This window comes from Schistocerca gregaria, chromosome 10 (assembly GCF_023897955.1).
Source record: "Schistocerca gregaria isolate iqSchGreg1 chromosome 10, iqSchGreg1.2, whole genome shotgun sequence".
Lineage (NCBI taxonomy): Eukaryota > Metazoa > Arthropoda > Insecta > Orthoptera > Acrididae > Schistocerca > Schistocerca gregaria.
In genome coordinates this window covers 117575940-117600335 of record NC_064929.1, presented here as the reverse complement: position 1 = coordinate 117600335, position 24396 = coordinate 117575940, and the positions used below count along the sequence as shown (strand labels likewise).

At 45.5% G+C, this 24396-nt stretch overlaps 1 non-coding gene and 1 pseudogene across 1 annotated transcript; one reads left to right on the top strand and one right to left on the bottom strand.

Annotated features, from left to right (window-relative positions):
* Positions 1 to 427: 427 nt before the first annotated feature.
* LOC126293831 (5S ribosomal RNA) lies at positions 428 to 545 on the top strand (annotated as a pseudogene).
* A 2896-nt stretch (positions 546 to 3441) lies between these two features.
* On the bottom strand, positions 3442 to 3551 carry LOC126293836 (U6 spliceosomal RNA). Its single transcript, XR_007552361.1, has one exon. It is a non-coding gene; the product is annotated as a U6 spliceosomal RNA (small nuclear RNA).
* Positions 3552 to 24396: the final 20845 nt, after the last annotated feature.

Genomic DNA, 24396 nt, shown 5'->3' with positions numbered 1-24396 from the left:
TTGCGAACTTCCTACTTCATTCGTAGACTTGGTGTTGTGACAAACACCCATCACCGTACTGAACCTTCATGCGTCGATGAATTTCAATAGGTTTCACACCTGCACTACGCAAAAATCGAATAACAGAACGCTGTTCTTCCCTGGTGCAAGTCGCAAGTGGGGCAGCCATCTTTATACTGATACCGCGACGATGTGTGTGCATCAGCACTATGCTGCCACCTACAGGCCATTCTGCAAGCTGTATGTAGCACGCTTGCCAACTTACAGGTTAACGGCGCAAAATTTCGTTTTGTTATAACAAATTTAAGGTATCTATTTGACTCGCCCTCGTACATGTTTTAAAATTTATATGCTATTTGAGTGGTAATATAATGAAAAACAACCCTTGTGCATTTTCGTTTATAGTGAATTTCATATTTGACTATTTGCCAACGGCCTTGCTGCAGTGGTAACACCGGGTCACGTCAGATCACCGAAGTTAAGCGCTGTCGGGCTGGGCTAGCACTTGGATGGGTGACCATCCGGTCTGCCGAGCACTGTTGGCAAGCGGGGTGCACTCAGCCCTTGTGAGGCAAACTGGAGGAGCTACTTCATCTAAAAGTAGCGGCTCCGGTCTCGTAAACTGCCTAAAAGGTCGAGAGAGCGGTGTGCTGACCACATGCCCCTCCATATCTGCATCGAGTGACGCATGTGGGCTGAGGATGACACGGCGGCCGGTCGGTGCCGTTGGGCCTCCCCAGGGCTTTTCCGATGGACTTTAGTTTAGTTATTTGACTATTTACTATTTCAAGGTCGAGGGACAGGCTTCGAAAGCCCAAGTCGAACCTCGATAAATAATGATGAAAATGAGTTGATTCACAGGGGCGATTCTAGCATTACGTCAAGGGGGGGGGGGGGGTAATTGGGGAGGAGGAGGTTTGGAGGAATGGGATATGGCTTAAAAAAGGAGAGTTGGGGTCCTCTACCGACGAACTGGTAAATGGTTCAAACGGCTCTGAGCACTATGGGACTTAACTTCTGAGGTCATCAGTCCCCTAGAACTTAGAACTACTTAAAACTAACTAACCTAAGGACATCACAAACATCCATGCCCGAGGCAGGATTCGAACCTGCGACCGTAGCAGTCTCGCGGCTCCAGACTGTAGCGCCTACAACCGCTCGGCCACCCCGGCCGGCAAACTGGTAAAATTTGGTGTTTTTGGAAACTGCTTTGGAGTTCAGGATAAAAAATGTGTATTAATAAATAATAAGACGCTTATTTTAAGTTAAATGCTATTTATTAATTTAGGTAGTAAGCTATTTGCCGCTCTTATTCTTTTGTTAAAATGTGTTTGGACTACATTGCAGCCTATATTGTTGCAAAATTATAAAAAAAAACCTTTAATCTGTTGCAGTAATATATTCGGCGCTTTCTGAAGTCATTTTATCCAGTGTTATATAGTACTCTATGGGGGGGGGGAACTATAGCCCCCACAGCTCCCCCCCCCCCCCCTTACCACCGCCCCTAGTTATTCACAATCAGTAATACAGTACGTCACAATGTGCAAGACCACAAGAGTAACGTGCAATTACTCGTCGGATGTCCTCTCGACATCAGACGTTACAAGATGGTATTTGTCATACATACATGGAAAACATAAATTCAGACTTCATGCAAATACACGTCGTTTTTTTTTGTTATATTACCTCTCAAATACACTCCTGGAAATGGAAAAAAGAACACATTGACACTGGTGTGTCAGACCCACCATACTTGCTCCGGACACTGCGAGAGGGCTGCACAAGCAATGATCACACGCACGGCACAGCGGACACACCAGGAACGGCGGTGTTGGCCGTCGAATGGCGCTAGCTGCGCAGCATTTGTGCACCGCCGCCGTCAGTGTCAGCCAGTTTGCCGTGGCATACGGGGCTCCATCGCAGTCTTTAACACTGGTAGCATGCCGCGACAGAGTGGACGTGAACCATATGTGCAGTTGACGGACTTTGAGCGAGGGCGTATAGTGGGCATGCGGGAGGCCGGGTGGACGTACCGCCGAATTGCTCAACACGTGGGGCGTGAGGTCTCCACAGTACATCGATGTTGTCGACAGTGGTCGGCGGAAGGTGCACGTGCCCGTCGACCTGGGACCGGACCGCAGCGACGCACGGATGCACGCCAAGACCGTAGGATCCTACGCAGTGCCGTAGGGGACCGCACCGCCACTTCCCAGCAAATTAGGGACACTGTTACTCCTGGGGTATCGGCGAGGACCATTCGCAACCGTCTCCATGAAGCTGGGCTACGGTCCCGCACACCGTTAGGCCGTCTTCCGCTCACGCCCCAACATCGTGCAGCCCGCCTCCAGTGGTGTCGCGACAGGCGTGAATGGAGGGACGAATGGAGACGTGTCGTCTTCAGCGATGAGAGTCGCTTCTGCCTTGGTGCCAATGATGGTCGTATGCGTGTTTGGCGCCGTGCATGTGAGCGCCACAATCAGGACTGCATACGACCGAGGCACACAGGGCCAACACCCGGCATCATGGTGTGGAGAGCGATCTCCTACACTGGCCGTACACCTCTGGTGATCGTCGAGGGGACACTGAATAGTGCACGGTACATCCAAACCGTCATCGAACCCATCGTTCTACCATTCCTAGACCGGCAAGGGAACTTGCTGTTCCAACAGGACAATGCACGTCCGCATGTATCCCGTGCCACCCAACGTGCTCTAGAAGGTGTAAGTCAACTACCCTGGCCAGCAAGATCTCCGGATCTGTCCCCCATTGAGCATGTTTGGGACTGGATGAAGCGTCGTCTCACGCGGTCTGCAATTCCAGCACGAACGCTGGTCCAGCTGAGGCGCCAGGTGTAAATGGCATGGCAAGCCGTTCCACAGGACTACATCTGGCATCTCTACGATCGTCTCCATGGGAGAATAGCAGCCTGCATTGCTGCGAAAGGTGGATACACACTGTACTAGTGCCGACATTGTGCATGCTCTGTTGCCTGTGTCTATGTGCCTGTGGTTCTGTCAGTGTGATCATGTGATGTATCTGACCCCAGGAATGTATCAATAAAGTTTCCCCTTCCTGGGACAATGAATTCACGGTGTTCTTATTTCAATTTCCAGAAGAGTATAATACAAATTAAAACAGTGGCTATCACACTGGACTCACATTCGGGAGGATGACGGTTCAATTCCGCGTCTGGCCATCCTGACTTAGGTTTTCCGTGATTCCCCTAAATCGCTCCACGGAAATGCCGGGATGGTTCCTTAGAAAAGAGCACGGCCGAGTTCCTTCCCTGTCCTTCTTTAATTCGATGAGACCAATTACCTCGCTGTCTGGTCTCCTCCCCCAAAACCACCAAGCAGCGATGAAAAAAAAAAGGTTAAAATTTAAGTTTGAGAGAGTCGAATCGTCGCCTCATCCACGTTCGTTTCACGAAGCTACAACGCGAATAACTTGTTTTTTTTTTCTCGATTTTCCGTGTCATCCTTGCGCAGGGGGCTATGCTAAACTTCTCTGTATCGTTGTAATTTTACTACGTGTACTGCCGAAGCAAGTACATCACGTGACCACTACGAAGGCCGACCTCCCGCGCCTACGCGCAGCTACATCAGGTTCATAATAGACCGGTAAAATACCTCTTGTAATTTTCTCCGTATTTCCGGAGCTGTGCACCATGCTACTTGCACATTATGTTGTTTTAATAGCCTACTAAAGGTGTACAAAGTTTGAAATAAATCGGCGGTACCAGCGTCGAGGTCTTCCCTTGTCAGTATAGCAGTACTAATGTAAATGTCTCCAGTCTAAAGTCGGCCGCTGTGGCCGAGCGGTTCTAGGCGCTTCAGTCTGGAACCACGCGGCTGCTACGGTCGCAGGTTCGAATCCTGCCTCGGGCATGGATGTGTGTGATGTCCAAAAGGTTAGTTAGGTTTAAGTAGTTCTACGTCTAGGGGACTGATGACCTCAGATGTTAGCTCCCATAATGCTTAGAGCCATTTGAACCTTTTTTTTTTCTCCGGTCGCCATTAACCAAAGTGTAAATGCTAGTCTTCCTTCTGGTTTTATTAGCCATTCGTAATTTGCAATCTGCTTTGAAATTTGCTTCTCAGTTATAATGAGAAGCCAGCGAAAAACGTCACCCGACATAGACGCTAAGTTCTGGACTAATGCTAAGAAAGATGGAGGTGCGGTTCAGTGTTAAGTGCACCGCCTCCACGCATTTCACACTTACAAAACCATAAATCTAAATTCTTCCTTTCCTGCGCCCCATTTCTGGAGCCGTCAAAAAAGAGTGCGCCCACAATGAAAAATAGTCCTCTGAGTATCATAGTTTCGCGTCTTGGCTCTAACCATACGGTATTGTATTCTGTGTTCTGACTACAGCGCCAATAAACAATGACGCAGTGTTCATAGGTTATGCTGGTTATCTCGTGTCGTCCTCTTTTCCCTCGAGTGTAAACGAGTGTTTTCACATACAAGCCGGTTGTACTGAACACTGCTAGTGATTTTTTTCCACCCTGTACAAACTCTAGGGATTGATCCATGAGAGGGTACGGAACAAAGAAGGTCTAATGAACTTAAGACCGGAAACGCATACTGTCCATGCTAGAGACGATTTATTCAAATACATTGTTACAGAGACTGTGGCCTAATAAACGCTGTAAGACGCAGCCAGAGTTATAGTGTGTGTTGAAAATGGTTTCCATGTGCCTCAACACATGCGTGTACGCGCCACAGCATTTTCTGTCTCACACGTTCACATCCACCAGGCTGCATCCGAACACTGTCGAAGGCAGCATGAATACGCTGCTCCAGTGTTTCCACATCTGGAATGGGATGTGCATACACGTTGCTTTTGAGATGGCCCAGTAACCAGAAATCGCACGGATTGAGCCTCGCTGAACGAGCAGGCCACGCAACTGGACCCTCTCGTCCGATCCATGGTAGACACGTTTGAGATGCGTCCGGACGTTAACGGCGAAGTGGGCTGGAGCACCATCATGTACCAGCCACATAACCCTTTCAATCATCGATGGCACTTCTTCCAGCAGGGGAGACAGTGACCCGCAAGAAACGCCGATGGTTGCGGCCTGTTAAGCGTCGTGGAAGGAAGACTGGTCCCAAAATACGGTCGCCAACTATCCCGGCCCACACATGATTCGCTGTCACCATACCATGGGGGTTCTGCGGTTCTGCATACTGTCACACAGATGACTTTTATGAAAGGCGGACTCATCTGTGAACAGGATGAATGGTACAAATCCCGGAATCGCGGTCGCCTGGTGAAGAAACTAGTGACGAAACTGCTTTCGATGTCGAAGGTCTGTCGTATCAACCCCTTCACACGCTGTAAGTGATAAGGGTCGCAACAGTTGCCATGGAGAACGTTCCACACGGTTGTCTGGCTTACCCTGTACTGACGGGCCATCTGCCTGGTACCGACACGGCGGTCGCCTTCCACAGAGTTAATCACATTTTCGTACACATGTAGTGTCCGAAAATTTCGGGTATGTCGTCCATGATTCCCTGCTTCCTAAAACGACTCTTTCTCGGACAAAACGGCGAAACTCTTAATGCTGTGGTTTTTGTCGGTGGGGATAGGTCTCCAACCTTGCTGCCCGCCGCCCGTAGCTATTTACCTTTCCGTAAGTAATCACCATGTCGGCAATCTCTCGATTCGGATACGAAACTACTGTGTCCAACGCATCCACTGCAACGTGATAGAGCTAAGATAGGTGAATCGGACAGTATTACCAGTTACTATGTCAGGAAAGGGCGCTAAGGCGTGACGTATGAGGAACAGTACCGCCACCTGGGAGAAACCCATGCATACTGTAACTATGGCTTCATGGTACAGCGCGTATTACGCCGCAGTCTCTGTAAAAATGTATGACTGAATAAATGGTCTCTAGCATGGAGACCACGCATTTCCGTATATGTTCACTAGATCCTTTTCCGGTCCCTATCCTATCAAATGGTTCAAATGGCTCTGATCACTATGGGACTCAACATCTTAGGTCATTAGTCCCCTAGAACTTAGAACTACTTAAACCTAACTAACCTAAGGACATCACACACACCCATGCCCGAGGCAGGATTCGAACCTGCGACCGTAGCAGCCCCGCGGTTCCGGACTGCAGCGCCAGAACCGCACGGCCACCGCGGCCGGCCCCTATCCTATCATTCATCAATCCCTAGAGTTTGTACACGCTGGAAAAAACCACAGTAATATCAGAAATTGAGTCCGCCTTGATGCAAAACACCTTGTTATTCGTTTATTTTCTTTATTATCCCAAACTAGTTTCGGTGACAAATATCACCATCATCAGTGGATTTTTTAAATCTGAAACATGCAGGAAATGGCATGGTTATACAAACACAGTAAAACATTATTACATTTTTACAATTAATCTTTTGAAATATAGTTTTCTATTGATACTTTCATACTACCTTATTGTATGTTACAGCATGTTTTAAGCAATTATTGGCGCTGTTTGTGACATTTTCTGTGCTCTTTTTATTTGTTGCCGTCTTTTTACTTAGCGAACATCATGTCATCTGCAACCATGTGAGCGGCTGTTAGTAAACAAATACTGAAAGGTGAACGCCGTATGTAAAAAAAAAAAAAAATGTTTCAAATGGCTCTGAGCACTATGGGACTCAACTGCTGTGGTCATTAGTCCCCTAGAACTTAGAACTACTTAAACCTAACTAACCTAAGGACATCACACACATCCATGCCCGAGGCAGGATTCGAACCTGCGACCGTAGCAGTCGCACGGTTCCGGACTGCGCGCCTAGAACCACGAGACCACCGCGGCCGGCAAACTCCGTATGTCAGCAGTATATACTGGGGGTTGTGGCAGTGTTGTGGTAGTGTTGTGGAAACCAGTTATTTGGTGTGTAATGAGCTGTTGCTTAGATATTCGTGTACTCACGTTCGTTGGATGGTGTGTGGCTGCTTTTTACACAGAAAAACAAAACTTTAGCACTTTGTTTCTGATCCAGAATATTACACCATCTTGCTGTTCGCGTGTGTCGCGAGAGACGTATCGCATGTGGCGAGAAAGGCTATGATAAACTGTAGCGCGAATTACGACGACTTCAGTTCATTATTTATGTCTTTGTGTGTGGTCTCTTGCGTCTGTTTGCTTTCTGTTCCGTGCCCTTGGTCAGTTTTCTCAGAGCGGTAAAGAGTGTGTTGTTGCAGAGTATTGTGTTTTCATTTATTACATTTTTCTCTTCGAGTATAGCCTTTTGTATGAAGTAATTTTCTTCTATTGTTAATTGTCGGTATATACTGTTGGTGTTTCTCAGAATGCGTTGATCGTTTTCCATATTAGTGGGATTATAGTTTTTGTTCATTAGATGTTTTGCAAAAGTTGAATATGTGCTGTCACTTCCTAGAGCTCTCATGTGCTCTGTGTACCTCATTCGGAAATGTCTGCTTGTTAGTGGGGCCTCACAGGAGTTGCAAGTGAGTTGATGTTCTGACTGGTCTTAGTCTTTTCTGAACTGTATTGCTTGTTCTGAATGTTACTGGAATCCCTTGCTTTTTCAAGATGTTTCCTATTCTACGTGATATTTTGTTAGCCGGCTGCGGTGGCCGAGCGGTTCTAGGCGCTTCAGTCGGGAACAGCGCGACTGCTGCGGTCGCAGGTTCGAATCCTGCCTCGAGCATGGATGTGTGTGATGTCCTTAGGTTAGTTAGGTCTAAGCAGTGCTAAGTTCTACGGGACTGATGACCTCAGATGTTAAGTCCCATAGTCCCATTTGATATTTTGTTATTGTATGTGCAAAGGACTTCGAAGAGCAGATGAACGGAATGGACGGTGTCTCGAAAGGAGGATATAAGATGAATATCAACAAAAGCAAAACGATGATAATGGAATGTAGTCGAATTAAGTCGGGTGCTGCTGAGGGAATTAAATTAGGAAATGAGACACTTAACGTAGTAAAGGAATTTTGCTATTTGGGGAGCAAAATAACTGATGACGGTCGAAGTAGAAAGGATATAAAATGTAGACTGGCAATGGCAAGGAAAGAGGTTCTGAAAAAGAGTAATTTGTTAACATGGAGTATAGATTTAAGTATCAGGAAGTCGTTTCTGAAAGTGTTTGTATGGAGTGTAGCCACGTAGGAAGTGAAACGTGGACGATAAATAGTTTGGACAAGAAGAGAATAGAAGCTTTCGAAATGTGGTGCTACAGAAGAATGCTGAAGATTAGATTAGTAGATCACATAACTAATGAGGAGGTATTGAATAGAATTGGGGAGAAGAGGAGCTTATGGCACAACTTGACAAAAAGAAGGGACCTGTTGGTAGGACATGTTCTGAGGCATGAAGGGATCACAAATTTGGTATTGGAGGGCAGCGTGGAGGCTAAAAATCGTAGAGGGAGACCAAGAGATGAATACACTAAGCAGATTCAGAATGATGTAGGTTGCAGTAGGTACTGGGAGATGAAGAAGCTTGCACAGGATAGAGTACCATGGAGAGCTGCATCAAACCAGCCTCAGGACTGAAAACCACAACAACAACAACAATGTTAGTGTGTACCATCCCTCTCTTTTTTTATGAAGTGGTGTAGTCTGCTGTGTTGTCTGTGTGTAATGGATGTTTCCGTTTTACCTTGTTGTTGAGTTTGTTTTTGATGTGTGTTTTGTAGTCGTTTTCAACAGCAATTTGTTTGATTATATTTAATTTCTGTGTGCAGTTTTGTGGTTTAAGAGGTGTTCTGTTTATCCTGTGGAGCATGTGTCATATTTACGCACTGTCGGGTGGTTGGATGAGCTGTAGATAACAGAGCTTGTGGATGTGGGTTTTCTGGTTGTAAGATCCAAGAAATTTAGTTTCTTGTTGTTTTCTATTTCCATTGTGAAGTGGATTTGTGGGTGTACTGTGTTGATGTTACCGTGTAGCTGTATGTGTTTCATCTACGAGACAGGTCATGTCATCCACATACCGGTATCAATAGATTATTTTTTACGCTCCTTGTTTTAGAATGTTATTGAATATTGTGTTCTCTATATGGTGCAAGAAAGTGTTGACTAAGATTCCACTGATGGGGGACCCCATGGGAAGCCCCCTTGTTGCAAGTAGAAGTTGTTGTTGAAAGTAAAGTACATCTGCATCTACATCTACATGACTACTCTGCAATTCACATTTAAGTGCTTGGCAGAGGGTTCATCGAACCACAATCATACTATCTCTCTACTATTCCACTCCCGAACAGCGAGCGGGAAAAACGAACACCTAAACCTTTCTGTTCGAGCTCTGATTTCTCTTATTTTATTTTGATGATCATTCCTACCTATGTAGGTTGGGCTCAACAAAATATTTTTGCATTCGGAAGAGAAAGTTGGTGACTGAAATTTCGTAAGAAGGTCTCGCCGCGACGAAAAACGTCTATGCTGTAATGACTTCCATCCCAACTCGCTTACCATATCTGCCACACTCTCTCCCCTATAACGCGATAATACAAAACGAGCTGCCCTTTTTTGCACCCTTTGTTCTGTGATTAAAAAATGGTTCAAATGGCTCCGAGCACTATGGGACTCAACTGCTGTGGTCATTAGTCCCCTAGAACTTAGAACTACTTAAACCTAACTAACCTAAGGACATCACACACATCCATGCCCGAGGCAGGATTCGAACCTGCGACCGTAGCAGTCGCACGGTTCCGGACTGCGCGCCTAGAACCGTGAGACCACCGCGGCCGGCGTTCTGTGATTAGCCTAAGGATGGATGAGATTTCATTTATATGTACATCTGGGAATTTTTTTCAGTTTAGCTGTTGTTCTATAATGATGTATGCAAACACGGACCAAAATGGAAGAGTTCCAAGATCATATTATTGGAAAATCACTCTGCAGTCCACCCCATGTGGCGGGAATGAAAACACTGTTAAACTACAAATAATAAAGCCTGCAGCGCCCAGGGACGGATGCAACAACATCACGTCGAACACGTCCACATCGGCCAGATTGGCTAAGACGGCTGCGGCTATGCGGTGATCGGTAGAGTGGTGGCGATACAGCAGGGGCCCGGCAGAGCTGGCTTCGGCCGGCTGTCGGTGTTTACGGCGCTTTGTGCGCCGCAGTGCGGACGCCGACGCCGACGCCGGCGCCGCGACGCCCGGACGCCCGCGGAGAAGCGTCGCCAGCCACGCCGACGCCGACGCCGCCGACGCCGACGCCGCCGACGCCGCTGTGCCGGTGGCCGACCGCCAGCCGGCCGCGACCAACACCTGTCTCTCCTACACCACTCATACAGGGTGTCCGGAAAGTCATTCCCTCATTACATAAATTGATAACCCAGGCTACAAGTAACAAACAAATACGAAACTGGTGTCTAATTCTTTCCAATCTATCAAAGTTTTTTTTTCACGCATCAGTAAACTTCCACATGAGCACCCTTGGTAGCACGTAGCACATCTAGGCGATATTCAGTTTCCGTCCACACTTCAGCCAACATCACTGGAGGGATCGATTCAACGACTTTGCTTCTCCGTCGCCGCATGGTTTCAAGATCTGGTACACGTGTTCGGTAGACCTCGTCCTTGAGAAGTCTAATGGGGTTATGTCAGGAGAGCGTGGAGGCCAAACAGTTGGCCCATCACGAGCAATCCATCGCCCAGGAAAGGTCATATCTAGATAGGCACGGACGTCCAAACCCCAATGAGGCGGTGCACCGTCTTGCTGAAACGAGACATCGGGGTGATACTGAAGCAGCTGAGGAACAGCATACAGTTGCAACATGTCCAGATACACTGCAGATGTGACGGTAGCCTCAGCGAAGAAGAATGGCCCGATAATTCGATCGTGCAATAGCGCACACCAAACATTCACCTTTGGATTGCCTCTGCTGCACTTCGTGACCTCGCCAGGGGCTTCTGAACCCCAAACGCGCACATTATGGCGATTCACTAATCCACTGCCAAAAAGGTCACTTCTTCGGAAAAGGCAATTCGTCTGAGATGAGCATCATCGTCCTCAATACGTGATAGCATTTCGACCGCAAAGTCATATCGACGTGTACTGTTATTGGGCAACAAGGCCTGAGCGATTTGCACTTTGTATGCATGAAACAATAAACGTTTGAGTAAAATGTCATGGACAGAGCTTTTTGGCATCTGTTCAAATGGTTCAAATGGCTCTGAGCACTATGGGACTTAACAGCTGTGGCCATCAGTCCCCTAGAACTTAGAACTACTTAAACCTAACTAACTTAAGGTCATCACACACATCCATGCCCGAGGCAGGATTCGAACCTGTGACCGCAGCAGTCGCACGGTTCCGGACTACGCGCCTAGAACCGCGAGACCACCGCGGCCGGCTTTGGCTTCTGTAATTCGCGTGAGGTCCTGCGCACCGATTTCTTCGGACTTTGCAGAAAAGACTGCCTTACAGCTTCCACCCTGTCTGCTAAGGTTCTTGGTCGACCAGACCTCGGAAGGTCAGCTACCGATCCTGTGTTCTTGAGCCTCTCATACCAGGCTTTAATGCTCTTGACATCAGGTGGATTCCTTCCAAATGTTGTCTGGAAGTGTGTGTGCACTGTGGTTGGTGATCCTGTCTCATGGTACCACAGGAAACACTGTGCCTTCTCCTGATTGGTTAACATGGCTTCTTGGGCACTGCACCTCATCCACTGCTTACGTACTGCGAACCTAAAACAGAAAAAAAATTGATAGTTGTAAACAATTCGATACATGTTTCATATTTGTACCTTACTTCTAGCCTGAGTTATCACTTTGTGTAATAAGGGAAAGTATTTTCGGACACCCTGTATAACCAGCCGTGTAGCGATGCAGACATTATTATAACACGTCTCTTGTAGTGGCTATTTTCGCAGCAGCTGTATACAGTCGTTTCAAAGAAAATGCGTTTTTTGCATGCTGAACATCGAAATATTTATTTTTATTTATGCACCCAGACGCGTTTCGCCTTTTTTTACAATGCATCTTCAGCTGGTGTCCTGAAATATTACGTAATTTAAATGAAACAAGTTTACTGTTACCAGTCACCGTTTTATTTATTTCTACGACGCGTTTCGACGGTTTAAACCTCCATCACCGGGTGCATTTAGATTAGTTAGTATTACATTTGTGTGTTTGTTGTGTTACGACTCGTGGCACTGCCTAGTGGAGAAACAAGACACTATTTCAGAATATGGTTTAGGATTACTTTGACACACACACACACACACTTTCTCTCTCTCTTCCTCTCCTTATGCCTCCAGCCCCTCACATCTGTTTATTAATCTCGATCAAAGAGTGTCATCTATGTATGATTTTACTGCTGTAGCCAATATGATCATTGTAATTCATGTCTGTAACATTTCACGTAATTGTTATTAACAAGTATGAAGTTTAACATTTCACCTGATTGTATAAACGAGTACGAATGTTTAGCTGATTTAACTTGTCAAAATTGGATTTATATACCACCTGAAGTACCCACACATATATTCGACACCTCAAAACAAACACCTCCAAATGCTTTAAACAATTATTCTGTAATAATGTTGTTACGAAGTATTTTCTTACACTTTGCGATTATGCTTTCTCTTCTGCTATATGAACCTTGCACGCACCTGATTCTAGACGCCATATTTGTTTACAAATGTGGCAGTATACGTGTGATGTGTTACGACAGCAAAAGGAACCTGTGACCACTGGAGTTACTGTAGTTTACTTATTTAACGTTTACCATTAGATATCAGTTTAATTTTTTGTCAAAGTAATCCTAAACCATGTTCTGAAATAGTGCCTTGTTTCTCCACTAGGCAGTGCCACAAGTTCCTCCAAAAATCTTAACACAACACACACACAAATATCATACTAACTAATGTAAATCCACCCAATGATGGAGGTTTAAACCTTCGAAACGCGTCGTGGAAATAAATAAAACGGTGATTGGTAACAGTAAACTTGTTTCATTTAATGTCAGTAACAGTCACGGTAAAGCCTAACCTAAAAAGTTCGCATTTAAAAATACGTAATTTCTCCATTTTACATCTACATCTACATCCCTACTCCGCAAGGCATCTGACGGCGTGTGGCGGAGGGTACTTTGAGTGCCTCTATCGGTTCTCCCTTCTATTCCAGTCTCGTATTGTTCGCGGAAAGAAGGATTGTCGGTATGCCTCTGTGAGGGCTCTAATCTCTCTGATTTTATCTTTATGGTCTCTTCGCGACATATACCTAGGAGGGAGCAACATACTGCTTGACTCCTCGTTGAAGGTATGTTCTCGAAACTTCAACAAAAGCCCGTACCGATATACTGAGCGTCTCTCTTGCAGAGCCACTGCAGTTTATCTATCATCTCCGTCATGCTTTTCCGATTACGAAATGATCCTGTAACGAAGCGCGCTGCTCTCCGTTGGATCTTCTTTATCTCTCCTACCAACCTTATCTGGTACGCATCCCACACTGCTGAGCAGTATTCAAGCAGTGGGCGAACAAGCGTACTGTAACCTACTTCCTTTGTTTTCGGATTGCATTTCCGTAGGACTCTTCCAATGAATCTCAGTCTGGCATCTGCTTTACCGACGATCAACTTTATACGATCATTCCATTTTAAATCACTCCTAATGCGTACTCCCAGCTAATTTATGGAATTAACTGCTTCCAGTTGCTGACCTGCTATATTGTGGCTAAATGATAAGGGATCTTTCTTTCTATGTATTCGCAGCAAATTACACTTGTCTACATTGAGATTCAATTGCCATTTTGACACGTAGATTATGGTTTCACATCTAGGTTATAGATTTAAAAAACAGTTCCTTAACGCTTTTTATTATGAAATGGAAAGGTACTTACAGGTAACGTCTAATTCATTGCATCTAAGCAAACTGCTTTTTCACATCTGAAAACCAGGTGGACATCTTACACTTCACTTGCAGTTCACTGTTTACGTTACACATCACTGTAACTGCCATCTTTTTAATACAGAGTTTCATTTGTTTTTCTAAGTGTTACCAACATTCTCAATTTTCACTGTTTACGCTGATTGATCATATGATAGACAGAAATCCCAACAAATGATTACACGTCTGATCCTTCTCATAAGCATATACAGGAAAATACAATAATAATATTAATTATTATTTAAAAAAAAAGAAATCTCTCTCCCTCTCTAATACACACCCACCCACCCACACACACACACACAGACACAGACACAGACACACACACACACACACACACACACACACACACACACACACACACACACACACACACGCACACGCACGCACGCACACTCACATATTCACAAAACAGTTGAATGCAGAAAACTGAGAATGTTGGAACACTTAGAAAAAGAAATGAAACTCTATATTAAAAAGATGGCACTTACAGTGATGTCCATCTGGTTGCCATAAGTGAAAAAGCTAAAAGCAGTTTGCTTGGATGCAGTGTATTAGAAGCTACCAGTAAGTACCTTCCATTTCATAAAAAAAAGCCAAGAAACTGTTTTTAAATGTATAACTAGATGTGAAATCATAACCTACGTGTAAAAATGGACATATCATGTAATACACTCCTGGAAATGGAAAAAAGAACACATTGACACCGGTGTGTCAGACCCACCATACTTGCTCCAGACACTGTGAAAGGACTGTACAAGCAACGATCACACCCACGCCACAGCGGACACACCAGGAACTGCGGTGTTGGCCGTCGAATGGCGCTAGCTGCGCAGCATTTGTGCACCGCCGCCGTCACTGTCAGCCAATTTGCCGTGGCATACGGAGCTCCATCGCAGTCTTTAACACTGGTAGCATGCCGCGACAGCGTGGACGTGAACCGTATGTGCAGTTGACAGGACTTTGAGCGAGGGCGTATAGTGGGCATGCGGGAGGCCGGGTGGACGTACCGCCGAATTGCTCAACACGTGGGGCGTGAGGTCTCCACAGTACATCGATGTTGTCGCCAGTGGTCGGCGGAAGGTGCACGTGCCCGTCGACCTGGGACCGGACCGCAGCGACGCACGGATGCACGCCAAGACCGTAGGATCCTACGCAGTGCCGTAGGGGACCGCACCGCCACTTCCCAGCAAATTAGGGACACTGTTGCTCCTGGGGTATCGGCGAGGACCATTCACAACCGTCTCCATGAAGCTGGGCTACGGTCCCGCACACCGTTAGACCGTCTTCCGCTGACGCCCCAACATCGTGCAGCCCGCCTCCAGTGGTGTCGCGACAGGCGTGAATGGAGGGACGAATGGAGACGTGTCGTCTTCAGCGATGAGAGTCACTTCTGCCTTGGTGCCAATGATGGTCGTATGCGTGTTTGGCGCCGTGCAGGTGAGCGCCACAATCAGGACTGCATACGACCGAGGCACACAGGGCCAACACCCGGCATCATGGTGTGGGGAGCGATCTCCTACACTGGCCGTACACCTCTGGTGATCGTCGAGGGGACCCTGAATAGTGCACGGTACATCCAAACCGTCATCGAACCCATCGTTCTACCATTCCTAGACCGGCAAGGGAACTTGCTGTTCCAACAGGACAATGCACGTCCGCATGTATCCCTTGCCACCCAACGTGCTCTAGAAGGTGTAAGTCAACAAGTTCGTTGTTGATCGATTAGCTCAGTTTTTTTTTTACTACAGAGGGCTCCTAACCCTCTGACCGAACACGCTGAGTTACCGTACCGGCGAATCCATCTGAGCCACCGAGGACACACATGAATAGCACGAATGCAGGGACTTATCCCGTGCATGCTTCCAGTGAGACCCACATTCCCAAACTGTTTACAGTCTACATACGTAATGTGCCAATATGGGCAAATATCTATTAGGAAGTGCAGGCGTGACTGGTAACCTACAGCGATGATAATGTAATGTAGCAGATCAAATTCTGCGTATTGTTTCTGGAAACGCCACGTATATTTTGAGCGCGAGAAAATGCGTCTTAAATATACGTAGCGTGATTTAATCTAAAAACGCAGGCAAAAAGCTATTTATTATTAATGGAAATGTTAGGCTCTCTTTCAATGAATGACAAAGTAACGCACTCTGCAACTAACTCAGCGATAATATAGAGCATGAAATCATTTCTTTTCCCAGCAAATTAATCTAATTTTACACAGAAAGATAGAATGGTACAAGCCCTTCGTATTATTAAAATAATTGTGAAAAACTTCTTTAGCTTTATCTCTTTAAGAATAAACTTCTAATCCTTTGAATCAACTGAAAATATTTTAAACCGGAGGTTAAGCCTCACCTAAGCCTTCTGCTGTTATATCTCCGAATAAGTTTCGTAATCAAAAAACATTAACTAACTTTAATATTGAAAACTGACTGTTAAAATTCATAAAAGCTCTTAGAATTGTGTTCCGTTCGAGTGAAGCTCGCAAAAACTGAAATATTTTTTAGTACACGTAATGGCGGAATCAGCGCCACCGAAATACTTGCACCCAGATGGGCAACCGACAGCAATGCTATTATTATCTTTAAATAAATATCATGTGAGGGGAGAGATATTTTTGAAAGATACATAAGATACTTTCAATTAACTGTATATTTCAAACTCAAGGCTCATACAGATATCTAGTTATACATATAAAGATCCACAGGAGAGAGAGAACAAGCGAAAAACTGAGAATAAACAAAAGGTTCAAAAGGCTCTAAGCACTATGCAACTTAACATCTGAGGTCATCCGTCCCCTAGACTTAGAACTACTTAAACCTAACTAACCTAAGGACATCACACATACCCACGACCGAAGCAGGATTCGAACCTGCGTCCGTAGCAGCAGCGCGGTTCCAGAATGAAGCGCCTAGAACAGCTTTTTTTTTTCTTAATCTCATTTTGTTCGTTGCTTCTGATAGGGGCGGACGTCGGAATACATCCGTTGAAGTTCTTTGTTGATCAATTAACTCATTTTTTTTTATTACATAAGGCAGCAAACCCTCTGACCGAACACGCTGAGCTACCGTGCCGGCTGCTCGGCCACATGGACCGCCAGAGAATAAACACGGGAGAGCAACGTGGCTCTTGGGTATATATGTTCCAGGCCTTCATGGAACGGATTGAAATATTGTGTTCTTTCTCTGATATTAATAGAAAATATTTAGAATATTCGTCACAGAATATTATCAGAGTCGACAAAATGACTTATTAAGTTACAGGAATTCTTTTCTCCTTTTACATTTCATTCGTATCAGTTGAAATAAATCGCGTCATAGATTAGAGCCCGCATCTCGTGGTCGTGCGGTAGCGTTCTCACTTCCCATGCTCGGGTTCCCCGGTTCGATTCCCGGCGGTGTCAGGGATTTTCTCTGCCTCGTGATGGCTGGGTGTTGTGTGATGTCCTTAGGTTAGTTAGGTTTAAATAGTTCTAAGTCTAGGGGACGGATGACCTCAGATGTTAAGTCCCATAGTGCTCAGAGCCATTTGAACCATACATTAGATCCAGGTGACGCCACAGGGACGAACAGGGATTTGAACATGTATATCCCTCTTTGGTAGTCCAATACCGTAACCAGTTTACAAGGACGCCGTTGCTACCGATGTATGCTCGAAGGTACCCATCTTGAGCTCGGACATTTCACTGGGTCTATTTTGCTATTAGTACAGTGCACCTTCTTCTGTTTTCACGCTTGATCTACAAGGGCCGTTCAATAAGTAATGCACCCACCTCTTTTTTTTTTCATTTTTAAAGCTATTAATATACATAGACAAACCTCCTTGTTGGTGCTTCACATTTGATGTTTGTTCTGCGCGCCGCTCAAGTTTCGAACCGTTCTGGCAGATGACAGAGCCGTAGTACAGCGTCAAAATGGCGTCTACATACGACTCACCTTACTGTTATTGAATTCGTGTGTGCAGAGAAAGGAACCGTGGTGAACATCCATAAAAGTTTGTGTGCAGTGTATGGCGATGCTGCAGTTGATAGGAGTACAGTCGGGCGATGGTCAAAGATAGTTACAGCCTCAGAAGATGCAGAAACAGAGCTCTACTAGCAGCCACGCTCGGGACGTCGTGTCTCAGCCACTGCTCCAGACGTGCTGACTCTTGCGGATGCCATAATTCGTGCCGACCGGCGCATCACAACTCGACAATTGGCTCTACAGTTGTCGGTCAGCGTTGGAAGTGCGTTTGCAATGATCGAGACTCTCGAATATTCACAGAGGTGCTCAGGATGGGTTCCTCGAAAGCTCACAGCGGACCACAAAATTCAAAGAAAGGCCATTTCATCTGATTCGTTGAAGCGTTTTGAGACAGACGGAGAGGCGTCTCTGTCACGGATCGCTACGGAGGGCGAAAACTGGGTGCACCACTTCGCGCCAGAAACAAAAAGGCAGTTCACGGAGTGGTATCACCTCCATTCGCCACTCTGTCTTCAGGCCACGAGTGGCCTGCCGGGACCATCCGACCGCCGTGTCATCCTCAGTTGAGGATGCGGATAGGAGGGGCGCGTTATCACCACACCGCTCTCCTGGTCGTTATGATGGTATCCTTGACCGAAGCCGCCACTATTCGGTCGAGTAGCTCCTCAATTGGCATCACGAGGCTGAGTGCACCCCGAAAAATAGCAACAGCGCATGGCGGCCTGGATGGTCACCCATCCAAGTGCCGACCACGCCCGACAGCGCTTAACTTCGGTGAACTCACGGTGTATCCACTGCGGCAAGGCCGTTGCCCCTCATTCACAACAAAAGAAGAAATTCGAACCTATGCCCTCTGCCGGAAAAGTCACGGTGACAGTCTTCTGTGATTGTGATGGCGTCATTCTCATGGATGTGACGCCAAGAGGGTCAGCCATGAATTCAGAGGCATACGTGAAGACTACGAATAAACTCGAGAACCGTTTCCGACGTGTTCGATCGGACAAGAAACCAGCAGAAATCTTGCTCCAACACGATAATGCGCGCCCACAACCAAGTCTGAGAACCCGGGAACACATCGCCAAATTGGGTTGGACATCATTGCCTCAACCACCCTACAGTCCAGACCTGGCACCGTCGGACTTCCACCTCTTTGGGTCGCTTAAAGATTCTCTACGGGGAACACACTTTGAAGATGACGAGAGTATCAGTCGTGCAGTGAAAACATGGCTACGCCTACAGGACAAAAGCTTTTACCAGCAGGGAATACACACTACTCCACAACGTTGGCGTACGGCCATAGAACGCGATGGAGACTGTGAAGAAAAATGGGACATGGATGAGACATGTTAATGTTATTGTTGTTGTGGTCTTCAGTCCCGAGATTGGTTTGATGCAGCTCTCCATGCTACTCTATCCCGTGCAAGCTTCTTCATCTCTCAGTAGCTACAGCAATACTTCGGAATCTGTTTAGTGTATTCATCTCTTGGTCTCCCTCTACGATTTTTACCCTCCACGTTGCCCTCCAATAATAAATTAGTGATCCATTGATGCCTCAGAATATGCCCTACGAACCGGTCCGTTCTTCTAGTCAAGTTGTGCCACAAACTCCTTTTCTACCCAATTCTATTCAATACCTCCTCATTACTTATGTGGTCTACCCATCTAATCTTCAGCATTCTTCTGTAGCACCAAATTTCGAAAGTTTCTATTTTCTTGTCTAAACTATTTATTGTCCACTTTTCAATTCCGTACATGACTACACTCTATACAAATACTTTCAGAAACGACTTCCTGACACTTAAATCTATACTCGATGTTAACCAATTTCTCTTCTTCAGAAACGCATTCCTTGCCATTGCCAGTCCACATTTTATATCCTCCCTACTTCGACCATCATCCGTTATTTTGTTCCCCAAATAGCAAAACTCATTCACTACTTTAAGCGTCTCATTTCCTAATCTAATTCCCACAGCATCACCTGATTTAATTCGACTACATTCCATTAGCCTAGTTTTGCTTTTGTTGATGTTCATCTTGTATACTCCTTTCAAGACACTGTCCATTCCGTTCAACTGCTTTTTCAAGTCCTTTGCAGTTTCTGACAGAATTATAATGTCATCGGCGAACTTTAAAGGTATTTTTTTCCATGGATTTTAATTCCTACTCCGATTTTTTTCTTTTGTTTCCCTTACTGCTTGCTCAATATACAGATTGAATAACGTCGGGGATTGGCTACAACCCTGTCTCACTCCTTTCCCAACCACTGCTTCCCATTCATGTCCTTCGACTCTTTATAACTGGCATCTGGTTTCTGTAGAAATTGTAAATAGCCTTTCGATCCCTGTATATTGTCGGGAAATTCTGACTCTTAAGAATATCCACATGTACACTTACATACATACTCCGAAATCCACCATACTGTGCGTGGCGGAGAGTACCACAACTAGCATATTCCCGTTCCACTCCCAAACAGAACGAGGGAGAAATGACTGGCTATATGCCTCTATACGAGCCCTAATCTCTCTTATCTTATCTTTGTGGTCTTCCCGCGATATATAAGTTGGCGGCAGTGAAATTGCGCTGCAGACAGCCTCAAATCCTGGTTCTCTAAATTTCCTCAGTAGCGATGCACGAAAAGAACTCCTCCTTTCCTCCCAAGTTCCTGAAGCGTTTCCGTAACACTCGCGTGATGATCAAACCTACAAGTGACAAATCTAGCAGCCCGCCTCCGAATTGCTTCTATGTCCTCCCTCAATCCGACCTGATAGGGATCCCAAACGCTCGAGCAGTACTCAAGAATAGGTCGTATTAGCGTTTTATAAGCGGTCGCTTTACAGATGAACCACATCTTCCCAAAATTCTAGCAATGAACCGAAGGCGACGATCCGCCTTCCCAACAACTGCCATTGCATGCTTGTCCCACTTCATATCGCTCTGCAGTGTTACGCCCAAATATTTAATAGACGTGACTGTGTCAAGCGCTACACTACTAATGGAGTGTTCAAACATTATGGGATTCTTTTTCCTATTCATCTGCATTAATTTACATTTATCTATATTTAGAGTTAGCTGCCAATCTTTACGCCAATCACAAACCCTGTCCAAGTCAGCTTGTATCCTCCTACAGTCACTCAATGACGACACCTTCCCATACACTTTCAGAAAAAAAAGTGGGACAGTTCTTATTGAACGACCCTCGGATTTTTTGTTTTTGATGAGCTATCCATGGGGCCATCTTAGAACTAAATCTGAGGGGTGTGTGATGGGGAGTTTGCCTTGTTAGCACTTGATAGCCAACCGCCACTGTTAACCCTTTGTGTGAGGGTGTGGCTGTCACGAATGCCGGACACTTGGCACGCCAGACATTTGCCACGCCAGAGATTTGCCACGCCGGACATTTGCCTCGCCGGATATTTGCCACGCTGGACATTTGCCACGCCGGACATTTGCCACGCCGGACATTTGCCACGCCGGACATTTGCCACGTTGGACATTTGCCACGCCGGACATTTGCCACGCCGGACATTTGCCACGCCGGACATTTGCCACGCCGGACATTTGCCACGCCGGACATTTGGCACGCCGGACATTTGGCACGCCGGACATTTGGCACGCCGGAAATTTGCCACGCTCGACATTTGCCACGCCGAACATTTGCCACGCCGGACATTTGCCACACTTGCCACTTCGCCAGGTAGCGATCCCTCAGGTAAGGGACGCCCTTCCTCGTACTACTTCTGTCCGCTTTCAAACTGCTGTCTCCACATCTTACTCGATACAACCAGTACGTAAGGGACTTTCTTCTTCAACATCTTGGTCAAATACAGAGCTTCTTTTCCGAAATCGAGATATTGATAATTTTTGGGAAACGAAAGCAATACTGACGATTATGTCAGTATGTAATTAGTTCTCCCAAGTATAAATATAGATCCCTCTGTCTGTACGGCAGCTTCCTTTCACACTTACTGATTACAATAGAAACAGCCCATCGCCATGGGAGCAACAAGAAAGGAACGATGTAAAGAGAATGAGAATGTACGCTAATCATTTCTTTTTGATCATTGCATTTGTGCCACTTTAATTACTACAACTGCATGGCAAAAAGGCAATAAAAAAAGAAGAAATGGGTACGTGGATTTTTGAAAAGAAGAACGACATACTCCATATTAATTTACTCTCTGAAACGCGATATCCCTTGCACCGAAACGTTAGTTAATAAAGTGTAGCGGAACAATGTTCAAAACAGTACTGAAAATACGTCCACTAAATAGAGATAAAAACATCTATGACTGACATGTCACCTAAAGTCGACGTACAATTTTAAAATGTTAGAAATAAGGAAATGAAGTAATACAGAATGCTATGCTTGTAACTTACGTTGTTGTTCTACATTGTTTAGCTCTGGTATTTACAGGGTTACAGAGAAAGCAGCCGAGGTTTTGGAGGGAAAAGCTATAATTCTAATGATCTGCACTACAACAGAAACAAGAAGCACAACTTAAGGAAAAATAATGTGTGTTTCAGCTCACAAGCGACATTGAAGCAAATAGTTTCTGTGACTTAGTATGGTCAGAGATTATATTCGACAACCGGAATAAATTAATAACTGGCTCCTTTTACCGACCCCTGGTCTCAGATGAAACAGATGTTCTTATCTCTATTTAATGAACATGTTTTCAGTCATGTTTTGAACATTGTCCCGCTACACTTTATTAATTGATGTTTCGCTGCAAGGGATATCGCATTTTAGAGTAAATAAATATGGAGTATGCCTTTCTTCTTTTCAGACATGTCCGAAAGAACAGATACCATCGGTGACCATGCAGCTCGTTAGAATGAAATTGCAATGAAATTAACACCCTTAGCTGCTTACAAGGAATGGACGGGAGCACTATGAATGCAGTGCGGGACAATACGTTGAGAATGTGGGTTTCGCGGGAGACGTGCCCTAGATAAATCCCTGCAGTCGCACTATCCTCTGTGTCCTCGGTGGCTCAGATGGATAGAGCGTCTGCCATGTCAGCAGGATATCCCGGGTTCGAGTCCCGGTCGGGGCACACATTTTCATTTCTCCCTGTTGACGTGTGTCAACGCCTGTGAGGAGCTAACGGTGTTCATTTCATTGCAATTTCATTCTTTCTAAGAGACAGTCTCCAATCCTTTCAAACTATGTAAGTGGAGACCATATGTGGCTTAAGTTCAAGGAAATAGTATCAAGTATACTAAATGTCTTCTTCCAAACCTGTTTCACAGAGGAAGACTGCACTGTGCTTCCTTCTCTAGATTGTCGAACAGTTGACAAAATAGTAGATATCGAAATAGACGACAGAGAGATAGAGAAACAATTAAAATCGCTCAAAAGAGGAAAGGCTGCTGGTCCTGATGGGATACCAGTTCGATTTTACACAGAGTACGCGAAGGAACTTGCCCCCCTTCTTGCAGCGGAGTACCGTAGGTCTCTAGAAGAGCGAAGCGTTCCAAAGGATTGGAAAAGGGCACAGGTCATCCCCGTCTTCAAGAAGGGACGTCGAACGGATGTGCAGAACTATAGACCTATATCTCTAACGTCGATCAGTTGTAGAATTTTAGAACACGTATTATGTTCGAGTATAATGTCTTTTCTGGAGACTAGAAATCTACTCTGTAGGAATCAGCATGGGTTTCGAAAAAGACGGTCGTGTGAAACCCAGCTCGCGCTATTCGTACACGAGACTCAGAGGACCTTAGACACGGGTTCACAGGTAGATGCCGTGTTTCTTGACTTCCGCAAGGTGTTTGACACAGTTCCCCACAGTCGTTAAATGAACAAAGTAAAAGCATACGGACTATCAGACCAATTGTGTGATTGGATTGAAGAGTTCCTACATAACAGAACGCAGTATATCGTTCTCAATGGAGAGAAGTCTTCCGAAGTAAGAGTGATTTCAGGTGTGCCGCAGGGGAGTGCCATAGGACCGTTGCTATTCACAATATACATAAATGACCTGGTGGAAGGCATCGGAAGATCACTGAGGCTTTTTGTAGATGATGCTGTGGTGTATCGAGAGGTTGCAACAATGGAAAATTGTACTGAAATGCAGGAGGATCTGCAGCGAATTGACGCATGGTGCACGGAATGGCAATTGAATCTCAATGTAGACAAGTGTAATGTGATGCGAATACATAGAAAGATAGGTCCCTTATCATTTAGCTACAAAATAGCAGGTCAGCAACTGGAAGCAGTTAATTCCATAAATTATCTGGGAGTACGCATTAGGAGTGATTTAAAATGGAATGATCATATAAAGTTGATCGTCGGTAAAGCAGATGCCAGACTGAGATTCATTGGAAGAATCCTAAGAAAATGCAATCTGACAACAAAGGAAGTAGGTTACAGTACGCTTGTTCGCCCACTGCTTGAATACTGCTCAGCAGTGTGGGATCCGCACCAGATAGGGTTGATAAAAGAAATAGAGAAGATCCAACGGAGAGCAGCGCGCTTCGTTACAGGATCATTTAGTAATCGTGAAAGCGTTACGGAGATGATAGATAAACTCCAGTGGAAGAATCTGCAGGAGA